This window comes from Mobula birostris, chromosome 28 (genome assembly GCF_030028105.1).
Source record: "Mobula birostris isolate sMobBir1 chromosome 28, sMobBir1.hap1, whole genome shotgun sequence".
Taxonomy (NCBI): domain Eukaryota; kingdom Metazoa; phylum Chordata; class Chondrichthyes; order Myliobatiformes; family Myliobatidae; genus Mobula; species Mobula birostris.
Window position 1 is genome coordinate 7,977,241 of NC_092397.1, and position 23,882 is coordinate 8,001,122.

General features: G+C 40.2%; 1 protein-coding gene across 2 annotated transcripts in view; it reads right to left on the bottom strand.

Moving 5' to 3' along the window:
* Positions 1-23,882, bottom strand: part of LOC140189272 (leucine-rich repeat transmembrane protein FLRT1-like) — a 223,612-nt gene that overhangs the window by 18,983 nt on the left and 180,747 nt on the right. Inside the window, exon 1 of one of the 2 annotated variants that reach the window (XM_072245967.1) lies at positions 16,689-17,155. The exons of the other annotated variant lie outside the window; for it this stretch is intronic. The gene's annotated coding sequence lies outside the window, so the exon portion shown is untranslated. Of the gene's footprint in view, positions 1-16,688; positions 17,156-23,882 lie in introns of those variants that run through there. 2 annotated transcript variants of the gene reach the window in all.

Genomic DNA, 23,882 nt, shown 5'->3' on the forward strand with positions numbered 1-23,882 from the left:
GATACAGTGCGAACAGGTCCCTCTGGCTCAATGAGCCAGGCCACCCAGCAACCTATTTAACACTAGGCTAATCGCAGTACAACTTACAATGACTAATTAACCTACTAACCCAAACGTCTTTAGACCATGGGAGGAAACCAGAGTATCTGGAGGAAACCCACACAGTTCATGGGGAGAACACTCAGACTCCTTAAAGACAGTGGTGGAATTGAACTCTGAGCACCGATGCCCCAAGCTGTAATAACATTGCAAGTTTTTTTACTGGAGAGTGGTGGATGCCTAGAATGTGATGTGGTGGTACAGGCAAGTACATGAGAGGGTTTTAAGAGACGTTTAGGTAGACACATGAATGTGAGGAAGATGGAGGGATATGGACATTGTATAGGTAGGAGGGATTAGTTTTTAGGGTTTTGAAATTTACTTTTTAAGCTGGTTGAGCACATTGTGGGCTGGAGGGCCTGTTCCTGTGCTGTACTGTTCTATGTTCTAACTGTTATGTTAACGTGGCAGCCCATATATTTGACAATGCAGCAATCTCCTAGCACCAATATGGAATATCAACCCAAACTGTAAATTTGAATCACGGTATTATATTTTGTAACCTTTAGTCCAGTACTTTAGACCTAAAGCCAGATATATCACCTCATTTAAAAATAAAACACTTTTGGTTGTGTTCCTGCCAACAATATCAAAGTTAACAGTATGTCAAATACGTTATTCACGAATATAAAATAATTCAAGTGAAATTAGTTGTATCTACAGTTGAAGTCAGAAGTTTATATACACCTTAGCCAAATACATTTAAACTCATAGTTTATCACAATTCCTGACATTTAATCCTAGAAAACATTCCCTGTCTTAGGTCAGTTAGGATCACTACTTTATTTTAAGAATGTGAAATGTCAGAATAATAGTAGAGAAAATGATTTATTTCGGCTTTTATTTCTTTCATCACATTCCCAGTGGGTTAGAAGTTTACATACACTTTGTTAGTATTTGGTAGCATTGCCTTTAAATTGTTTAACTTGGATCAAACATTTTGGGTAGCCTTCCACAAGCTTCTCACAATAAGTTTCTGGAATTTTGTTCCATTCCTCCAGACAGAACTGGTGTAACTGAGTCAGGTTTGTAGGCCTCCTTGCTCGCACACGCTTTTTCAGTTCTGCCCACAAATTTTCTATCGGATTGAGGTCAGGGCTTTGTGATGGCCACGCCAATACCTTGACTTTGTTGTCCTTAAGCAATGTTGCCAGAACTTTGGAGGTATGCTTGGGGTCATTGTCCATTTGGAAGACCTATTTGTGACCGCGCTTTAACTTCCTGGCTGATGTCTTGAGAAGTTGCTTCAATATACCCACATAATTTTCCTTTGTCATGATGCCATCTATTTTATGAAGTGCACCAGTCCCTCCTGCAGCAAAGCACCCCCACAACATGATGCTACCACCCCCATGCTTCACGGTTGGGATGGTGTTCTTTGGCTTGCAAGCCTCACCCTTTTTCCTCCAAACATAACGATGGTCATTATGGCCAAACAGTTCAGTTTTTGTTTCATCAGACCAGAGGACATTTCTCCAAAAAGTAAGATCTTTGTCCCCATGTGCACTTGCAAACTGTAGTCTGGCATTTTTATGGTGGTGTTGGAGCAGTGGCTCCTTCCTTGCTGAGCAGCCTTTCAGGTTATGTCGATATAGGACTCGTTTTACTGTGGATATAGATACTTTTCCACCTGTTTCATCCAGCATCTTCACAAGACTCTTTGCTGTTGTTCTGGGATTGATTTGCACTTTTTGCACCAAAGTACATTCATCTCTAGAAGATAGAATGCGTCTCCTTCCTGAGTGGTATGATGGCTGCGTGGTCCCATGGTGTTTATACTTGCGTACTATTGTTTGTACAGATGAACATGGTACCTTCAGGTGTTTGGAAATTGCTCCAAAGGATGAACCAGACTTGTGGAGGTCCACAATTTTTTTTTCTGAGGTCTGGCTGATTTCTTTTGATTTTGTTTGTAAACTTCTGACCCACTGGAATTGTGATATAGTCAATTAAAAGTGAAATAATCTGTCTGTAAACAATTGTTGGAAAAATTACTGGTGTCATGCACAAAGTAGATGTCCTCAACGTCTTGCCAAAACTATAGTTTGCTAATATGAAATCTGTGGAGTGGTTAATGAGTTTTAATGACTTCAACCTAAGGGTACGTCCACACTACGCCAGATAATTTTGAAAGTGAAGCCTTTTCTCTTCGTTTTGACCTTCTGTCCACACTGAAACAGAGTTTTCACCCCCCGAAAATGGAGATTTTCAGAAACGGTCTCCAGAGTGAATAAATCTGAAAACGCCGAATATCCGTTGCAGTGTGTACGGGATAAACGGAGAGATTTTAAAACGCTGTCATGACAACACCACAACAACAATGCTCTTTCTGCTTTTGCTTGGTACTGCGCAAGCACTGCTGTACGGCTGTTATAACACACAGTCAGTGTGAAAGGCGTGAGAGTTAAATTGTAAAGTGAGCTTTTTTGACTATTTAAAAACACTGTCGTGAAATGCTGGAACAGATGGCCGCAGCGTGACATTTCGTTGTTTTCTTGAACGCAATCCCCCACATAACCTAATAATTTCAGAACAGACAGCAACGAGACTGAAGCCAGAAGAGTTAGAAATGTACTCACCAAATACTTTGACCCATAGCTTACCTAATAAATAAATATACTCACTTTGCCCTGTTTTCTGTCCTTGCTTGTATGAAGGCGGTTTACCTAACTTCTCTGACAATAGATGTGTAACAGCCTAATGTAACATTGTGTGGAAATACAAGAAAACACTGAAGCAGACATTTAACAAGGTGCTTTATTAATGCAACAGAGTTAGTCAGTTTTTCAATGCTCGAAACCGGGGTTTTCAAAATTATCCGGCGTAGTGTGGACGTACCCTGAATTCCAGTTTGAGAAGTGGAATATTCAGAAGTGTAAAAAATGTCACAGTGCAATTTATACCCAGGAGGTGTTTAATTATAGAAAAACTGCAGCGCTTTTGCATTTTCTCAGCAATCAAACTATCTCCATATCTGTGAATGACTGGAGCTGTCTTACCAGTGGAAAATCAATGTTAGTTAAAAACACAAAAGTCTTTAATTTGTAATTAACTTCTTATTGCAACTCTTTAGCCTGTGCACATACAATTGTAGTAGGAGGTTTGAGATTTCTATACAAGCAAAAAGTACTTCAAATATCTTGGTGAATAGGAACTGGATACAGTTGAAGTCAGAAGTTTACATACACTTAGGGTACGTCCAAACTATGCCGGATTTTGAAAATGCCGGTTTCGAGTAAAAACAACAGGCGTGCACACTGAGCGTTTTTCAAAATATCTCTGTCCACACTAACACGGATATTTGGGTGAATTTCCTCTACTGGGCACGCGCAGGACACACAGAAAACAAGCGAAGAGGAAACGGTATACTTAGTGCGCGTTTGTCCAGTTACAGAGTAGAAAAACTGCAAAGGAATTGCTCTTGGCTCTCACGCAGGAGGACTTAAAACTAAAAAAAAACAAATACTGGAGCGTATGGTGGCAACTGACAGGGAGTTCACGGACAGTATGACCCGGCTGACGACGAGCATTGAAAAACTGACCAACTCTGTTGCATTAATAAAGCACCTTGTTAAATGTATAAAACATGTCTGCTTCAGTGTTATCTTGTATTTCCATACAATGTTACATTAGGCTGTTACACATCTATTGTCAGAGAAGTACTTGCATAAATAGGTAAACCGCCTTCATACAAGCAAGGACAGAAAACAGGGCAAAGTGAGTACACTTATTTATTCAGTAAGCTATGGGTCAAAGTATTTGGTGAGTACATTTCTAACTCTTCTGGCTCCAGTCTGGTTGCCGTCTGTTCTGAAATTGTTAGGTTATGTGGGGGATTGCGTTCAAGAAAACAACGAAATGTCGCGTTGCGGCCATCTGTTCTGGCACGTCATGACAGCGTTTTTAAATAGTCAAAAAAGCTCACTTTACAATTTAACTCTCACGCCGTTCACACTGACTGTGTGTTATAACAGCCGTACAGCAGTGCTTGTGCAGTACCAAGCAGAAGCAGAAAAAGCATTGTTGTTGTGGTGTTGTCATGACAGCGTTTTAAAATCTCTCCATTTACCCCATACACACTACAACGGATATTCGGCGTTTTCAGATTTATTCACTCTGGAGACCGTTTCTGAAAATCTCCATTTTCAGTGGGTGAAAACGCCGTTTCAGTGTGGGCAGAAGGTCAAAACGAAGAGAAAAAGCTTCGTTTTCAAAACTATCCGGCGTGGTGTGGACGTACCCTCAGTCAGTCCAGCTCTGCTGGTAAATATTCCCCTAGAATTGTTTTACATTTCAAACACCAGTTTTAAGTCCCACTTAAAATAAAGTCAACACTATTACCGATCTTGGCAACTCCACGTGTAGTTTAATTAATTGCGGCTTTTATCGGCTGAGTACCTTTGAAAAGAGAGAAGTAGTTTCTATTATCCATTCTGTGTGCTACTGCCTTTCTTTGCATTCCTTTGTGAAAGCAAAGAGGTGGCAGGCATTAGGAGAAAGGGGGTTGGGGTGGAATCCCGAGGAACCCAGTAATGTGCAAGTTCAGAAGTGACGCATGATTGAGCCTCATCATCTCTGGACCCCCGCCACTCTAAGATGTTATTACAGTTGTTTAAAGGTATCGGGTTTTTGTTGTGGTAGGCACCACTAGGCTGGCTGTCCGCTACTTGGTCAAACAAAAGCGCATATGTTCTCACTTAGTCACACTGGCACTCTATGAAAGGGCTTTCTTTTATATTTCAATGGTGCATTTTCTGTCACATAAATAAAAATTTTATGGCTGGATTGAGAACCGCAGAAAATCTTTTCTTCCACCACTGCTTAATTAAGACTTCTTGAAACCTCACTTATTTTCTTTTTCATTTAAAGACTGTGCAGTTGGCGGGTTCTTCCAATGCATGATCTGATCTTAATCTTTGTGAGCACTGCAACTATTTCGAGGGGCCATGTTTTTGTAAGTGTTTCATGTTTTGGTGAAATGTTCATTCCTATAAATCATTGGGCTAAATACTCACATCAGTTTAATACTAGGAAAGTAAAAGAAATGATTCACTGATGACTGTGTTAAGCGACTCAATGACAGTGTGCCTCTAAAGTTACTTTGGAATCAAACAGTTTCTGGAAATTTTATCGGAAGGAAAGATCCACGGCAAGTTTAAATAGTTTACAGTTTTCTGATGCATCTTGCATCACATCTGATTTAGGATCAACCTTTTCAGAGTGATAATTTTCTACTTGTGAGTGGCCGAGGACACTATATTGCCCTAGTGTCCACTTCAAAATTCAAAGTAAATTTTATTATCTAAGTACCATATACAATCATGAGATTCATCTTCCTGTGGGCACACTCAGCAAATCTGCAGAATAGTAATGATAACAGGATCAATGAAAGATCAACCAGAGTGCAGAAGACAGCAAACCGTGCAAATAAATAGCAATAAATAACGAGAACATGTGAGTGTAGTTATCCCCTTTCATTCAAAAGCCTGATGGTTGAGGGGTTGTAACTGTCCTTGAACCTGGTGGTGTGAGACCTGAGGCTCTTGTACCTTCAACCCTAATGGCAGCAACGAGAAGCCAGCATGACCTGGGAGGTGGGGATCTCTGATAATGGATGCCGCTTTCCTATGACAGCATTTCACGTAGATGTGCCCAGTGCATGGGAGTGAGCGAAGTGCCCTAAGCCTCAGTGTTATATGTCCACAAGTATATTTTTAAAATTGAAGTTGGTGATTTGTATTGCACAGATATTTGAGTGGAAAATCCTACAAAGGTTAGTGGATTCAGCTCAGTAACATCACGGGTCAACCCCTCCCATCCTTTGAGCACATCTACGTAAAACATTACTGTAGAAAAGCAGCATCCATCATCAAAGATCCCCACCACCCAGGCTATGCTCTTTTCTTGCTGCTGCCATCAGGTAGAAGGTACAAGAGCCTCAGGACTCGCACCACCAGGTTCAGCCATCAGGAATAACTACACTCTACTTCTGGTGTTCCCACAATCAATGCCCTGGATCATGCTCTCGTTATTTATTGCTATTTATTTATATTTGCATTTACACAGTTTGTTGTTCATTGATACTGTTTACAGTTACTACTCTATAGATTTGCTAAGTATTGCTTACAGGAAAAAATCTCAGGGTTGTATGTGGTGACATGTATGTACTCCAATAATAAATTTTACTTTGAACTTTGGGGTAGAAATAGTAAAAGAGTTGGAGTCGTGTCATGAGGGATATGTCATTTTTCAGTTTTTTTTAATGCTGGCATCCGACAATGCCTATTGTTCAATTCCTATCTTACAGTAACTCATAATTTTAAAACATCTGGTCACATAAATTTCAAAATGTCAAACCATATTTTGATAGACAGTGAATAATGATTCACTGTACATCTGAATAAAACATTGTAGGAACCTTCTGCACAAAAAACATCACATATGGTTATGTATATATGAAAAAAATCAATGCAATTACAACTGTTAAACTGCTCTGCAATTAAATTTGAATTTGTCTTTCTCACAGTCTACCACTTGTATCAGTCTAGTTCAGCTGGTAATAATGATAATGCAGAAACTTACAGATTAAGTCTTTCTCAAGCACATAAATACCTAATCTGGACTTCATTTTGAAAAGTAATAAAACAGTAAACAGATGCACTGCCTGTCAATTCAAATTAATGTAAGAGAGCCAATCACACTCTTAGAAAAAGACCTTTCCTTGCTTTTGTGGCTATTGTTTGTTTCTCAATAAACACCACCAAAACACATTAATGCATTTGTCATTTATCCCATTTCTTTTATGAGAATTTTGCTGCGCGTGTATTGGCTACAAAGTTAACACATTTCAAAAAATATTTGACTGCCCATCACACCTCGCAACATATACATGTTTATCAAGAGCAAAATTGAAAGCAGGTTCTGTAATGAATTAAAATATGTATTTTGTAAAGATTCAGTAATAGTTCCCAGTGCTGTGACATGGAGTGCTTGCCACAGTTTAACACATTCTCATCAATTCTATTATGTAAATTATACAGCGCAGTAAAAGACTGGCACCTTACGTAATCCGAAAGAAAATTAACATGTGACAAAGTTCATTTCCCTGTAAATTCTATTAGTAGACTGTGACATTTAATTTGAGCACCCAGCTAATGATCCCACCCCCACCCCCCGCGGCAACTATTACGGGAATTCAGTGCCACGGTCAGTTAAGTGTTATGGTGAGAAATGTAATGAGAGATTTTTTTTGTCCTAAAAGCTTCAAAGAACAGCAACTACATAGAAAACATTAAAAACAATTGAAATAATATGGGGTATTACTTACTGCAGTGTTCACATGAAAGAAAATCCCGCCAGTCGGGAGAACTTCACACAATATCTCAACTGTATAAAAGCCTTTGATTCAGCAGAAGCATATTATAACTTATTGATGCAAAACAATTTGCTTTTCTTGTTATTTATTTTGCGTAAGGTCTTCACAGACTGAAAATCTTTAAAAAGTGCAGATGCCACAAACCTGAAATAAAACGGAAGACACACTATGGGAAGGAAAACAAACATTTGTGGTCAAAGGGAATATCTATGATAGGGTGAGGCTAGGGGAGGTATAGGAATAACCTGCAGATATCGTCTGGTCGATGGATTCACAGAGGCAGTCAGAAAGTAAGAATACAATCAAAGGAGTGTGAAACACTGCAAAATGCAGGGCTGTAGGTTATGCCTAGCAGGACAGATGTTCCAACGGAGAGAGAAAACCTGAGCCTTTTACATAGGTGAAACCAAACCCAGATTGAGCGACTGCTTTGAGGAGTTTCTGCTTCAGAACGTAGGGGCCTCCCTGAATTTATTGCTGCTCATTCACTTGCACTCTGACATATCTAGCAGTGGCCTCCTGCACTGACGTAATGAAGACCAACTCTAAACACAAAACTAATTGAAATAAAAACATGTTGCCGGGAGATGTGTGTGTATTTCATTTTTTTTTACTTTAAGTGAGGCACACACTTATCATGTGGTGGTGTGATGACCTACACCATTCACATAGTTTTACATATAACCTGTAATGAATTATGCAGACAACAATCTATTTACAATATTACTCAAATGTTACTGAAATGTTAACTGCCCAACACTCTTTGCTTAGCAATGAACTCAAACTCAATGTAGAATGCATCTCAACTCAAATGTGTAACGTATGCTCTCTAGTCATCTTATATACACACTATAATATATAATGCAACTACTATATACACATCCACGCCTGAGTCACTGCTTGGTAGGTGAGCGTTGTGGTTCTGAAACAATCTCAATTTCTGGGGCCCCCTCCTCGTTGGTTGTAGGAGTTGACTCTGGGACTGCAGAAAGTGGTTCTGACAGCTCTGGACACCTTTCTTCTGGATGTGTTCATGTTGGCATCCCAAACAGTGCATGGCAAGCTGCTTGATCAGCTTATCTATCCCAGACCACCAGATAAAACTTTGAGCCAGCACTTCCATTTTGACCGCACCTAGATGACCAGCATATACCTCCTCAAACACTTCAGCTCTCACTTCGATGGTGCAACAACTTTCAATCCCTGCAAAAGGCAAACCCCATCAAGGGCAAGTTCACCCTGATGCTGGTAAAAATGGGGGAAACTGGGAATTCTGCTGCACATTCCAGCCATTTTTTTGTGGCCATGTAGACTTGTAGACTTCCTGGCTTTTCTTTGGATCATCTCTTAAGTAATCTGGGCTCAGAGCATGAGGCAACTACTGTGGACCATTGACACCCAAGGATTGCACAAGTGTGCTGAGAAAATTCAAGCAGTGATGAATGGGGAAACTGGGATTAGGGAAGAAGAGTGCCCTCTTTTGTAATTTTTTTCAGGTATTTCCCAGGGTAAATGGGGCAAGCCATCAGATTTCCATGATTAATTGTCCTCTTGAGTTAAATCTAGTAATTGGGTCCTCCAGTAAACAGAGCCCATCTCTGTATTTGTGCTGCTGTGTTAGTGGAACATGGTTCTGTGGATTGAAAATAGACAGTCCTGGTTGATGATAAATAATGAGGATAAACTCTCCCATACAAGTACTGGTTGAAACATTTTACACCCCAAACCAGATTCAAGGCCTCTCTGTAAATCTGTGAGTAATTTTTCTTGGCAGTGGTAAGGGAATATGATGCAAAGGCTACAAGGCTTTCACTTCCATCACTCATCACGTGTGACTTGACTGCACCTATACCATAAGGCAGCTTCACTGGACGATGTGGATCCTAATGTGTAAGTACAGTCTCTGATGTCATCATTTCCTTTGCTTCTGGAAAGCCACCTTACACTGCTTTGTCCATTGCCAATTCTTCCCGGTCTATAGTAATGAGTTCAAGGGGTAGAGCACAGTAGCCAGATTTGATAGTAAACTGCTGGAGTAATTGACAAATCTTAAAATGAACTGCAACTACGACGTGTCCTTTATCCTTGGGATATCCACCACTGCTCGAATTTTCTCTGCACACTTCTGTAATTCTTGTGCGTCAATGGTGTGACCACAGTAGTGATGCTTGGTTTAAAGAATTCACACTATTTGCATTGTGCTCTGAGCCCATAATCATCTAATCTTTTTAACACCTTCGTGAGATGTTCCTGGTCATCCTTACAAGTCACAGTGATATATCATCCTGGTTACATTGAGTGCCTGGGCAGCCTTGCTGCACCTGGTCCATAGCTTTCTGCCAAGGCGCAAGTGCAGATGCTACTCCAAAAATAAGCCTATTATAGTGATAAAGCCCTTTGTGAGTGTTTATGGTGAGAAACACTTCAGACTCTTTCCATCTTCATTTGTAGATAGGCCTCAGCTCAGTCACTTTGCTGAAGTGTTTCCCTCCAGAAAAGTTTGCAGAGATATCTTCTATCCTAGGCAGATGGAATTAATTTACTTTCAGTACTGGGTTGATGGTGACCTTAAAATCACCACAGATCCTGAGAGACCCATGCTTCTTGGCCACTGGGACCACTAACCTTGGAAAGAATTCCTTCAGACTCCATGTGAACTAGACGGGTTTTGTAAAATTTGGGGGTGGCATTTTCATTTAACACTATTTTACCCTTGATATGTTTGAGTTTTCCAATGCTGTCCTTGAACAATGCTGTGGCATCATCCTGTTCTGTTCTTAATTTGCTTTCAGTTGACTCTGTTGCAGGGGATGTGGCATGCAAATGGTGGATGGATCTCTAATCAAGTTATAGTTGTCTCCCACAATGTTGGCCTTCCTGTTTTACCACATACAAGCCTGTCATACCTTGTTGGTTGTTGTATCTCACTGGTATGAATGTAATTCTCAAAGAAATGAATCTTTCCTCCATAATAAGTTCTTAGTTGGATATGTGCAGGCTTCAGTTCAGTATCCGAAATACCATTTATGTTGTGAAATGACTGAAACAGCTGAGCCAGTGCCCAATTCCATTTTGATTAATTTGCTGTTCATTTCTGGTGAAAGCCATATTGCTTGTCTATTGTTAAGTTTTCACATAATAAGTCTCAAGGCTATTCAGTCCTGTGTCACTCTAATTATTATCAGATTTCTCATGAACAGCATGCCGATTAGTGCTCTTTTTGAAATTGCAACTTGACTTTTTATCGGTTTCTCTTCCCTGTGCACGCCATTTATTTTCGTCTTTGTTTCATTTTCTGAAAGTTTAGATGTTGCAATTTTGTTCAACTCACCTTTATTCCTGACTGCAACTCAATTGTGTCTGACTGCTGTTCCCATTGATACAGCAATTTCAACTGCTATTTTAAATGTGAGTTGTGCTTCAGTTATTTGAAATATTACAGAAAATTCTAGATCTACATTTGAAAGACCTACGCCTAATCAGGAATCTGTACTGGGAACAAACGGTCACTGTAAGAATTGATGGACAAGTGAGTAAGTTTAGGAAAATCAAGAGAGGCATTAGACAAGGGTGTGTTTTCTCCCTTGGTTTATTTAATGTGTACAGTGAAACAACATTACAAAAAATAAGAGACATCTTGGGAATCAAAGTTGGCGGTGAAAACATCAATTTCAGATATGCAGATGACACTGTGTTAATTGCAAGTACGGAGGAAGAACTACAAAACTTAATTGATATAATTGTTGAAGGTAGTGCAAAAATGGGTCTATCTATCAATTGCAAAAAGACAGAATGTATGGTGATATCCAAAAAGAAGGAGAATCCTATCTGCAGGCTGAGAATAAACAGGGAAGACATAAAACAAGTACAGAACTTTTGCTACTTAGGAAGCTGGGTGACATCAGATGGCAGGTGCGACATGGACATCAAAAGACGAATAGGGATGGCAAAAGACACCTTTACGAGAATGAAGAGTATACTGACCAGTACTAAACTAGGCATGATAACCCGCCTCAGAGTACTGAAATGTTACGTTTATCCAGTTATGTTATATGGCTCAGAATGTTGGACAATATCTAGTAACATGAGGAAATGAATTGTAACAGCAGAGATGTGGTTTTTGAGGAGGATGCAAAGAATATCATGGACAAAACGAATATCTAACGAGGATGTCATGAACAGAGCAAACACAAAAAGAGAAATAATGTATGAGATCATGAAAAGGCAATGTAACTTCATTGGACATGTGATTAGGAAAGAGGAGTTAGAATGCACAGTAATTATGGGAAAGATTGAAGGGAAGAAAGCAAGAGGAAGGCAAAGACAAATGATGGAGACAGCAGCCAGAGAACTGGAAATGAATACCAATGAATTGATCCACTTAACCCAAAACAGGAGTGTGTTGGCCATGGCAGTCAAAGCTCAAACTGGGCACGGCACCTGATGATGTGCTTCAGTTAGGAGCTGTCTTTCTTGTAAGATTCCACAAAAGAAATGGTCTCTCGGTGCATCATTGAGCTCATCACTGAAATGAGGATACTCAGACAATTCCTTCAATTTAGCCATGTTCGTTGAAATGGACTTTACTTCCTTTTGATTTTGCTTATGAAACCTAAAGCGTTCTGCAATCAACAATGGTTTCAGTTCTAAATATTCCTGCATTACTTTCACGATATCAGCACATCTCATTTTTGGCTGGTTTGGTTGGAGCAGCCAAACTTCTAAGCAAACTGTATGCTTTTCCGTCCAATGCACTCAGCAAAACTGACCTTCGCTTTTCATTAGCTATTTCATTTGCTTCAAGATACTGCTCAGTTTCCTTAGTTTACATCAACCAGTTATCTTTTGTGCTATCGAATGCATCTCTTTCTGACGTAGCCAGCCATTTCTGCTTTTTTAAATTTATTATTTTTATCACCTGACCCTCACTGTTTATAAACCCGTGAATTTTGTCTGTTTTCTTCCTTTTTTAAAAACTCAACCTTCTCTGCTGAAGAATGCATGCTGCGCTTTTAAAAAAAAGCTCGAATGTCTCTTTCCACTTTTTAAAAAATGTGAACATCTTGCTGTGCTTCAACAGGTAGGTAGTCATCTTGAGTTCGTTTAAAACTTCCTCGTCACCATTATTATGCTTTGTAACTGCAAAATATAAAACTAATTGAAAGGAAAACACGGATCCAGGATGTGTGTGTGCACTTTGTTTTTTGCCTATAGCGAGATATTCATGTATGATATGGTGGCATGATGACGTATGCCATTCATATACTTTCACATATAACTTGGAATAAATTACGTAAACAACAAAGACTGCTTAATAAAACAATATATTTACAGTATTACTCAAATATTATTGAAATGTTAAATACACAACTAACAGCAGCTCATCTTCCTTAAGTATTGAATTCTACGATTTCATGCTTATTCAATTCCTCTGTTTGAATCAGAAATGACCATTTTGGCTGTTAGTCATCTATCTTCAATATTGGCTCTGTTTTTTTGTTCTCCATTAGCACTCTGTAACTAGCCTGACATGTCACAGGACCCTGTATTTATCAAATCAAGTTTAAATCAAGTCAACTTCAATTAACATTCAACCATAATAGATACAGTGATACAGTGTTTCTCTGGGGCTAAATTGCAAAACAAACAAACCAGCACATTCAAAAAAATGAGCAAAGAAGCATATTCATGTGAAAAGGACCCTCAGCGACATGTCTCGCAATTGATACTACAGTCTCACATCAGTGCATAGATGTACACAATCCAGCCTGTCATTGCATCGCTCGAACATGGTAGGGCAAAACCAATGGGCGAGGCCAGCCCCCAACCAAGCGTGGACGCCACTCTTCACCGCCTCCGGTGTTTCCTCACTTGGTCTGTGCAGTAGGTGAGCCCACTGCTTAAGGTCTAGTTCTCGCTACAACCGAGGCTGAACAACTTCAATGTCTACTGTCCTGTCACCAGACAAGGGTAACAGGCCTGCATTACTTACATTATCACTGTCCAACAGAGTCTTGCGATCGCAGTGAAATATCTGAGACAATCTCCCATGGTTATACTGCACGCAGCAGGCAGCAACCCAGTCTACAGCCAGCTCAGCTCCTCCGAACCTAAACTGGCTCCTCCGACATCCCGACTGGCTCCTTTCCTGATGCCCCAGCCATTTCCTTCGCCACCTCAGCCAACTCCTTCTCCAACATCTGGGCCGACCACTTCGACACCTTGGCTGGCTCTGTTGCCGACAAGAGTCCAGCTACTCCGATCAGTCAGCAGCTGACTGATGGAGTAGCCCTGCAGTACCCGAAGTTCTTGGAGTAGAACTGTCTTGCGATCGTAAAAAGCACATTTAACAAAGAAAAAAAGCACCTCTGGTTGGTCCCCCCACAAGAGGCTGCTGCGTGCGAACATGCCGCTGTCTTACCAGAAGGTAATTTAACAATATTTTATGCTCTTTTGTTGATATCCTAATTCTCAAACTGTGTATCAACAGTGACCTCCACAATTCATCCCCACGGCCATCATCCTATCCACAGATATTCCCTTTGTTCCCTCTCCAACTACTGGCGATAAAAGTAACTTGTTTCCTCTCTTTTCCAGTTCTGCTGAATGGCCTTTAGCACTGAAACATTGAATCCGTTTCTGTTTCTCCTCCTACAGCTTCTACCTGATCCATTAAATGTTTCCGGCATTCTCTGTTTTCAGGGGCTGAAAGGCTTGATAGTTGGCAGGTCCTTTCCAAGATAGCCTTCCACCAAGTGGCCCGGAAGTCTATCCAAGCAGTCTGGGATGACTCTTCTTCTGGTATTCTCTTTGAGATAACTCACAGCTTTTGTTACTTGACAATGAGATCGGGCAATCATTTATGTGAAACATCTGGGTTTTTAAAACTCTGAGGATTTTAAGTACCATTAGGATTTATATTGACTTCAAGATCTTGGCTCACATAACACATTTGCATTGCTTTGCCACAAAGATGTTTCTCAGTGTCACTTTTCCATTCATTTAGTTAATTATTTAAAAAAACACAGCTTAAATAAATTGTTCTTTATTACTTCTATAAAAGAAGTTCAATTTCTTTCCACCCTACCTATTCCCAAGCTGACAACTTGTGTGCATTAAGCCATACTGCAAAATCAATAGATTGTTAATTAAATTGAAAGTGTTGGCAATGTTGAACCTTAAAAGATCAAGGCCGTTTTTGTTTTACAGAGGACAATGATGGCTCATACTCCCAAGACAACCAAACTAAGGAATGTGACTGGTTATTGCTCTAAGAAACTCTTGGTATTCTGATTTGGCACATCAGAGTCAATCTTGCTATACACATTTCTTACCTTGCTTATATTACCAATAGAAACTTGAGATCACTAAATAGTAAACATGGAGGAATTTGACTGCAATTTACTGTTGCATTGCCATCCTTACAATATGCCTTTGCTCAAAACTGATTCCGGGATTGAAAGGTTTGTCACATGAGGAGCGTTTGATGGCCCTGGGCCTCTACTCACTGGAATTCAGAAGAATGAGGGGGTGACCTCATTGAAACCTATCGAATTGGTGAAAGGCCTCTATAGAGTGGACGTGGAGGATGTTTCCTCTGGTGGGAGAGTCTAAGTCTGGAGGACACAGCCTCAGAATAGATGGACATCCTTTTAGAATGGAGATGAGGAGGAATTTCTTTAGCCAGAGGGTGGTGAATCTGTGGAGTTCGTTTGCACAGGTGGCTGTGGAGGCTGAGTCACTGGGTATATTTAAGGCAGAGGTTGATAGATTCTTAATTAGTCGGGGAAGGAAAGGATACAGGGAGAAGGCAAGAGATTGGGGCTGAGAGGAATAATGGATCAACCATGATGAAATGATGGAACAGACTTGATGGGCCAAATGGCCTAATTCTGCTCCTATATCTTATAGTCTTATTCATTGCTTAATTTTGCTCCCCAAGTTATTTCTTGTTTTTAACTTTCAATCCAATCCGAGCTAGAGTGTTTAAAACTGAAATAGGATTTTTTAAAAGAAATATTCTTTGTTCTGTCAAAGCAACCATGGAGAAAAGTTGTCTTTGGAAAAATACCAGGGATTTTATTTTCAACTACATGACATTATGTGAAGATTTCATCGTCTTTTGATCAAAAGGAAAAGCTGAAGTTTTGTTTAAAAATGCACTGTTTTTACATGGTTAATGAAGCAATAGTGAAGTTGCTGTGTGAAATTGTATCCGGTCATTAATTAGATCATTAGATGGAGTTAGTCTGGAAGCAGATAAGTATTTGAAAGGTTGAGGAATTGAGGATTTTCGGTAACTGGTACTGAAAGTACTGAAAAAGAGTTAAGGCAAACATGATGATATTGAACTCAAGGGATTCTGCAGATGCTGGAAATCCAGAGCAACACACACAAAATGCTTGGAGGTCAGGCAGCATCGATGGAAAGGTGTAAAGAGTTGATGTTTCATCAGGACATATTGAATGCTGGCATAAGCCTGAAGACCTAGTGGATTACTCTGGCTTCCAGTTCTTGTGTACAATGAAAATGATCTGTGAACTATTTTAAAAAAACCTCTCATGAATGTATTTTCACACCACAGATTTGATTTGGGCAGGAGTAAGGTGTTGTGAAGTTATCAGCTACGATTCATGGAAAACCATAGTATTGTCATGGTAAAAAGGTATGTGCTTGTAAAACTGTTATTTGATTGAAGTCTCATAATTCATGCACAGTAATCGCAGGCAACCAGTTCCACGTATTAAGCCACATTTCAGATGAGGACTAACATAGAAAGAGAAGGAACAATTTTTTAGAGTGTTCACCATGTGAAAACATCTTACTGAGTAAATCTGTTGCTGGTACTGTTTTAAGCCTGATTTCAATCCGGAAGTTTATGAACAAGTCTAAAAATGCTAAATGCTCCCAAATGAATTGCTAACAAAATCAGATCATAACTGAAGTAATGACCTCTTTTACCAGCCTTATTATGCCAGTCTACTATCATGAAAAAAAAATTGTGTATAACGATCTTTCTTCATCACCTTTAATTTCACCCCGGTAATCATCTACTGTGGTCTCTTGTGGGGATATACTGTTCAAAATACTCTCTTTGACATATTCAGAGAATAATATAAGTAAAGATGTGTTTTCAAAACTTGAATGAACACCCTATGGAAATTTTACTTATACTGAAATTTCAGTGGTAGTAGTTATTCTGACATAATCTTACCTCTTTCACTCTGCTTTCAGTTCCTGTAGCATCTGAACTGAACAGAATTCGCTGGAATGGCTTGTGTCCAACAGCAGAAGTGATCCTCCTTTGGTCTACTTATCGTTTTGTTTAAGCCTTATATTTGTAGTTTTGCATTATAATTCTCCCAGGCAAATCCCCCACAGATTCTGGTGTTCACATTCCAGGCTTCCCTTGCTTTTCTGAATTTCCGGCAAAGATTCCGAAAATACTTAAATTTTGTGTATTTCCCTCTTTTTATCTGCTCGAAAAGTCCCTTTTTTCTTTGTTTCAGTTGAAACCAGCCTTTTATTTCCCTGCTGGATTCTTCAACAGCAAGCAGAGGAAGAGCTCTAGTCTGTAGTCCAGCTACCAGAGAGAGAGAGTGAGCAAGCAGTCTCCAGAACAAAGTCAGTGGGATTCCTGGTATTACATTACATAGCTATGGAGTTGAAACACAGGTTCTTTATCTGTCCAGTCACTGAACATGCAATAGAGAGCTGTCACAGCTCTTAAGGAACTTCCAATGTGAACCTTGACCAGTTGCATTCACTTGAATGACAAAGGAATTTGGTATCCAACCCACTTCTTGTTTGTTATTGTGTTTCTTTAAGACGTAGTAAATAGTTTCAAACAAAAATCCGGAGCTGTCTGTCCAGAGTTAAAAGCAGCAAATAGCAAAAGAAAATTAGCCTATACTATAAAATAGTTTGCCTAACTTTTGTTCCTACTTTTGATATGAAGAAATAATTTCCTTTAGAGGCACTGAGTAAAACTTGGGTGGAATTTCCCAGTTTCGTAAACCTAAATGGGTGGTGTCGATTTAGGACGAAATGACATGCCAGCAGTCTTTATCTGATATTTGCATAAGTAACTATCAGGGATTGGTCACTGCAGAGAGATCAGGAGCAAGGCCTCTGGTTAATTTCCTCTCTTCCTTAGTAACTCTCCTGAACTCAGGAATATTGCACTAGAATGGTTACTATCAAGGATACTGTTTTATTTTCGGAGAACATGTACACCACCGTTACTTCATTTGTATCATTGCTCTTCCTTGTTGTACTCAGTAACCATCACTAACAAATTCTGCCAAAGGCAACTGTTCCTCCAATACAGGAAGAATAGTGCTTTTGTTATTCTTTTTACACATCTTTAGCTGTCAATGTGACTTGTTCCTTTGTTGTGAAATGAGAGGTTCACCCCCATATAGCAACACGAAAATGAGATTGTCTGCCCTTTGAGCCACACCACCCAGCAATCCCCCAATTTAGTCCAAGCCTAATCACGGGACAATTTACAATGACCAATTAACCTACAACTGCTGGGTGATTAAATATTGTTTCAGTGCCTTACACCAGTGGTCCCCAACCACCGGGCCGCAAGCATGTGCGAGGAATCGACATGATTTGGCGATATGAAACGATATGAGTCAGCTGCACCTTTCCTCATTCCCTGTCACGCCCACCGTTGAACTTGAATGCACGCGAGGTCCGTAAGAATATTGTTGATATTAAACCGGTCTGCGGTGCGCAAAAGTTTGGGGACCCCTGCCTTACACCCATCCTCTAGTTGTGGAGGATAGTATGCTGCAATGAAATGAAGGACATTCATGTCGAAGACATGAGATTTCCAAGATGTGCCTAGGGAAGGTTTCCAAAATCTTCTCCAAGTCGCAGCACAAACAGGCACTTTGGCCCATCTAGTCCATGCTGCCACCATTTAAACTGCACCGGTACCATAGCCCTCCATAACCCCTACCATCCATGTACCTATCCAAACTCATGTTAAAGATTGAAATCGAGACCACATCCACTACTTGCTCTGGCAGCTCATTCCACACTCTCACCATCCTCTGAGTGAAGAGGTTTCCCCTCATTTTCCCCTTAAAGTTTTCACCTTTCACCCTTAACCCATGACCTCTGGTTGTAGTCCCACCCACCTCAGTGGAAAAAGCCTGCTTGTATTTACCCTGTCTGTAACCCCTATTGGTATATCTCTACCAAATCTCCTCTCAACCTTGTACATTCTGAGGAATACAGTCCTAACCTGTTCAATCTTTCCTTATAACTCAGGTCCTCCAGTCCCAGCAACATTCTTGTAAATTTCCTCTGTACTCTTTCAACTTCCGTTACATCTTTCCTGTAGGTAGGTGACCATATCCTTGAAAAATATGCAGTGTTCATGTTTACTCATGGGAATCGTGAAGGCATTGAGCACTCCGCCCCCCCGAGTCTCAATGCAGACTCCATGCACGAACAAATGAACAATGATTAACTTAACATGTTGACTGTTTCTCCACTTACAGATGCTGCCTAATCTAGAGAGCATTTCCTGCAGATGTCCAGCCACTGTTGTATTTTGTTTTTCGATTTGAGCAAGACTTTAGAACATAGAATAGTACAGCACATTACAGGCCCTTCGGCCCACAATGTTGTGCCAACCCTCAAATCCTGCCTCCCTTATAATCCCCCACCTTAAATTCCTCCATATACCTGTCTAGTAGTCTCTTAAAGTTCACTAGTCTATGTTTATGGAGCAGGTGCTCCTAACCATTTAAGCACTTGTCTTATTTGTGATCGTTATCAGAACAATTACAGAGCAATCTGTTTTCTGTCTTTAGAGTTGCTGCTGATTTGGCAAAGCCTGGATAAACATGACAATGGTGATCCACAAGAATTATTTTCCCAATGGGGCTGGGTGTGAATAATTGAGTCAGTTGCGTCTGTTTACATTCTGTGAAATTTTTACTTCTGGTTTTCTCTCATTCCCTTTTCCTCCCTGCTATCCACTGTACTCTAGATGAGAAAGCAAGAGCTCCAGATCCCATGCCAATGTAATTTATTTTCATGAGATTTACAGTTTCATCCCTTTCTCTCCACAGCTTGTTCACAGTTAACAGCACCCAACTTATATAGAACACCCTACATGAGAATGAGCTCCCATTTTGTTACTAAATTCAAAAGAAAACTGGTTCTGCTGTTTGTAGGAACAAACTTTCAGCTGCATTATGGGAACTCATTCACATATAGGGTGTCCTCTATATCGGTCTGAGTGTGTTTTTCTTGACATTCATTACAATGTTGTGGCAGTAATGTCAAAGTGATTTTGTTATCAGAGTACATGCGTGACACCACATACAACCCTGAGATTCTTTTTCCTGCGGGCATACTTAGCAAATCTGTAGAACAGTAACTGTAAACGGGATCAATGGACGACCAACTGTGCAAATGCAAACGTAAATAAATAGCAATAAATAACTAGACCATGAAATAGCAGGATAACGAGTCCTGAAAGTGAGACCACCGGTTGTGGGAACACCAGAAATAGAATTAGTGTAGTTTTCTCCTTTTGTTCAAGAACCTAATGATAACTGTTCTTGAACTTGGTGGTGCATGTCCTGAGGCTCTTGTACCTTCTTTCTGATGGCAGCAGGGAGAAAAGAGCATGGCCTGGGAGGTGAGGATCTTTGATGATGGATGCTGCTTTTCTATGGCAATGTTTCATGTAGTTGTGCATATACATATTTAGAAACATAGAAAACCTACAGCACAATACAGGCTATACCGAACATGTACTTACTTTAAAAATTACCGAGGGTTACCCATAGCCCTCTATTTTTCAAAGCTCCATGTACCTATCCAGGAGCCTCTTAGAAAACCCTATGGTATCTGCCTCCACCACTATTGCTGGCAGCCCATTCCATGCACTCACCACTCTCTGCATAAAAAACTTGTCCCTGACATCTCCTCTGTATCTACTTTCAAGCATCTTAAAACTGTGCCCTCTCGTGCTAGCCATTTCAGCCCTGGGAAAAAAAAACCTCTGGCTATCCACACGATCAATGCCTTTCATCATCATATACACCTCTATCAGGTCACCTCTCATCCTCTGTCGCTCCAAGGAAGAAAGGCCAATTTACTATAAATTTAATATATTTACTATAATTTATTTACTTATTTTTTTCCATATTTATCATGTATTGCATTCATTGTACTGCTGCCATTAAGTTAACAGATTTTATGACATTTGCCAGTGATATTAAACCTGATTCTGATTCTGAAAAGGGGTGGAATCTCATTGAGGGTGGTGAAATTACAAAGGATGATGTGGAATGTGGGGTGGGAAGTAAGGACCAGGGGATATCTATACACAATGTCTAGGAGGAGAGTGGGTGGAAGTAGACGTGTGAGAAATAGATGAAGTGATGTCAGGAGCTCTGTCTGCTATGGTTAAGGGGAATTCATAGTTGCGGAAGAAGGACAGCACTAAAGAGGCATAATTCTCATCATCATTGGGGCAAGTCTCATTATCAGAGCAGATAGGACAAAAAATGGAGGAACTGGCAGAGTGGCTTGGAGTCCTTGTAGGAAACAGAGTGGCAGGAAGCATGGTTAAGCAAGCTGTGGACTTTTAATGGATGTAAAACTTTGACAAACTGCTATAGATGTGTAGTGGAGAATATACTGAGTGTTGGATCGTGGCCTGTATGGAAGCACCAATGCCCATGAATGGAAAAGCCAACAAGAAATAGTGGGTAGAGCCTTCTCCACCACTTACTTTGATAATAAATTTACTTCGAACTTCGGTTGCTAACTTATTTTCTGAGACAGAGACAGATCAGGAAAGGGGACTGAAGGGTCAGGGATGGAGTACGTTCAGGTGAAAACAGAATGGAAATTGGCAGCAATTTTTCAGGTACATCAAAAAGATTTGAGGAAGAGATTGTTCCACATATCCCACAAAAGGGTGGTATTAACTGTGTCCATAGTTACACCTTTGACTTAGAGAAATTGAGTGGATTGAAGGAGAAGTTCAATGCGATAATTCCTGGATGCTTCAAAAAGTAAAATGAAATTGCTGAATAGGTGATAGAAATATTTATCTGCCTTCAATGCAAAGTATTCTACCACAGTATCTTATGGGCAAATATTCTGTTTCAGATATATTTTCTCACTAACTTCATGTATTACACAGAAAGCCAATTTCAGCAGTCACCCATTGTACATTTCTGAGATGCATTTTCTGTTCTGGTGCAATTATTATGTATGTCTTTGGCAAGTAAATTTTTCATTGTACTTGTGCATATACAAACACGTGCATATGACTATAAACTTGTCTTTGACTTTGGTGGCGTTGATTTTTATATCCTGCAAATGAGATCTCTTTGAATTATTATATGGATTTTTAGTGAGAGTAATGTTTGTGATGGCAGGTGCAGTTATCATAAGCTAGTAATACTGGACACCATCTTTTATTCATCTTAATCAAACGAATTGCTCTTATACAGAAACACTAAATAAAATTTTGCAGATGCTAGAAATCTGAAGTAAAACTGGTGAAGCACTGCTGTAAACCTTCAAGCAGCAAGGTGAGGGCTGTGCACGTATACAATATATACCTAGGGTACAATATATAGCTAAGACATTTGCACAGTATTGCAGTTGTCAACTTGGAATGGAGAACAAGTTTTTAAATCTGGTGGGAACAAAAAATTTTTGGAATGGGGAGTGTAGAGCACAGCGGGAGGGGAATAGGACAGCTGGCAGAGAAGGAGTGGCGGGGGTGGCGGGGGGGGTGGTTGTGGATGGAGGGAGGCTCAGGTGCAGACATACCCAGCCCTGAAACACCAGGCAAGGTAATTTCGTTCTAAACAATTGGTTTATTGATCATAACAGAATGTATCTCTGGTGCTTCCCACTCCCTCCCCTTTCCCTTCCCATTTTCCCAACTCTGATTTCCTTCATCCTGCCCCCTTCCCACTCTCAGTGCACGATAGAGACCCATATCAGAATCAGCTTTATCATCATTCACATATGTCATGACTTTTTTTTTGTGGCAGCAGTACAGTGCAATACATGAAATTGCTACAGTACTGTGCAAAAGTAGTTAAGTGAGTAGAAGATGGACTGATCTCCAAAAGTCATAAAGTTAAAGATGAAACATTCTTTTCAACATTTTAAGCAAGATTAGTGTATTATTTTTGTTTTGTACGATTTTAGAGTGAAAAAAAGGAAAGGAGCACCATGCAAAAGTTTGGGCACCCCAAGAGATTTGAGCTCTCAGATAACTTTTACCAAGGTCTCAGACCTTAATTAGCTTGTTAGGGCTATGGCTTGTCCACATTCCTTGTTAGGAAAGGCCAGGTGATGCAAATTTCAAAGCTTCATAAATACCCTGACTCCTCAAACCTCATCCCAACAATGTGCAGCCTAAGCAGCTCCTCTAAGCAGCTGCCTAGCACTCTGAAAATTAAAATAAATGATGCCCACAAAGCAGGAGAAGGCTATAAGAAGATAGCAAAGTGTTTTCAGGTAGCCGTTTCCTCAGTTCGTAATGTAATTAAGAAATGGCAGTTAACAGGAACGGTGGAGGTCAAGTTGAGGTCTGGAAGACCAAGAAAACTTTCTGTGAGAACTGCTCGTAGGATTGCTAGAAAGGCAAATCAAAACCCCTGTTTGACTGCAAAAGACCTTCAGGAAGATTTAGCAGACTCTGGAGTGGTGGTGCACTGTTCTACTGTGCAGCGACACCTGCATAAATATGACCTTCCTGGAAGTCATCAGAAGAAAACCTTTCCTGCGTCCTCACCACAAAATTCAGCATCAGAAGTTTGCAAAGGAACATCTAAACAAGCTTGATGCATTTTGGAAACAAGTCCTGTGGACTGATGAAGGTAAAATAGAACTTTTTGGCTGCAATGAGCAAAGGTATGCTTGGAGAAAAAAGGGTGCAGAATTTCATGAAAAGAACCCCTCTCCAACTGTTAAGCACGGGGGTGGATCGATCATGCTTTGGGCTTGTGTTGCAGCCAGTGGCATTGGAACATTTCACTGGTAGAGGGAAGAATGAATTCAATTAAATACCAGCAAATTCTGGAAGCAAACATCACATCGTCTGTAAAAAAGCTGAAGATGAAAAGAGGATGGCTTCTACGACAGGATAATGATCCTAAACACACCTCAAAATCCACAATGGACTACTTCAAGAGGTGTAAGCTGAAGGTTTTGCCATGGCCCTCGCAGTCCCCCGACCTAAACATCATCGAAGATCTGTGGATAGACCTCAAAAGAGCAGTGCATACGAGACGGCCCAAGAATCTCTCAGAACTAGAAGCCTTTTGCAAGGAAGAATGGGCGAAAATCCCCCAAACAAGAATTGAAAGAGTCTTAGCTGGCTACAGAAAGCGTTTACAAG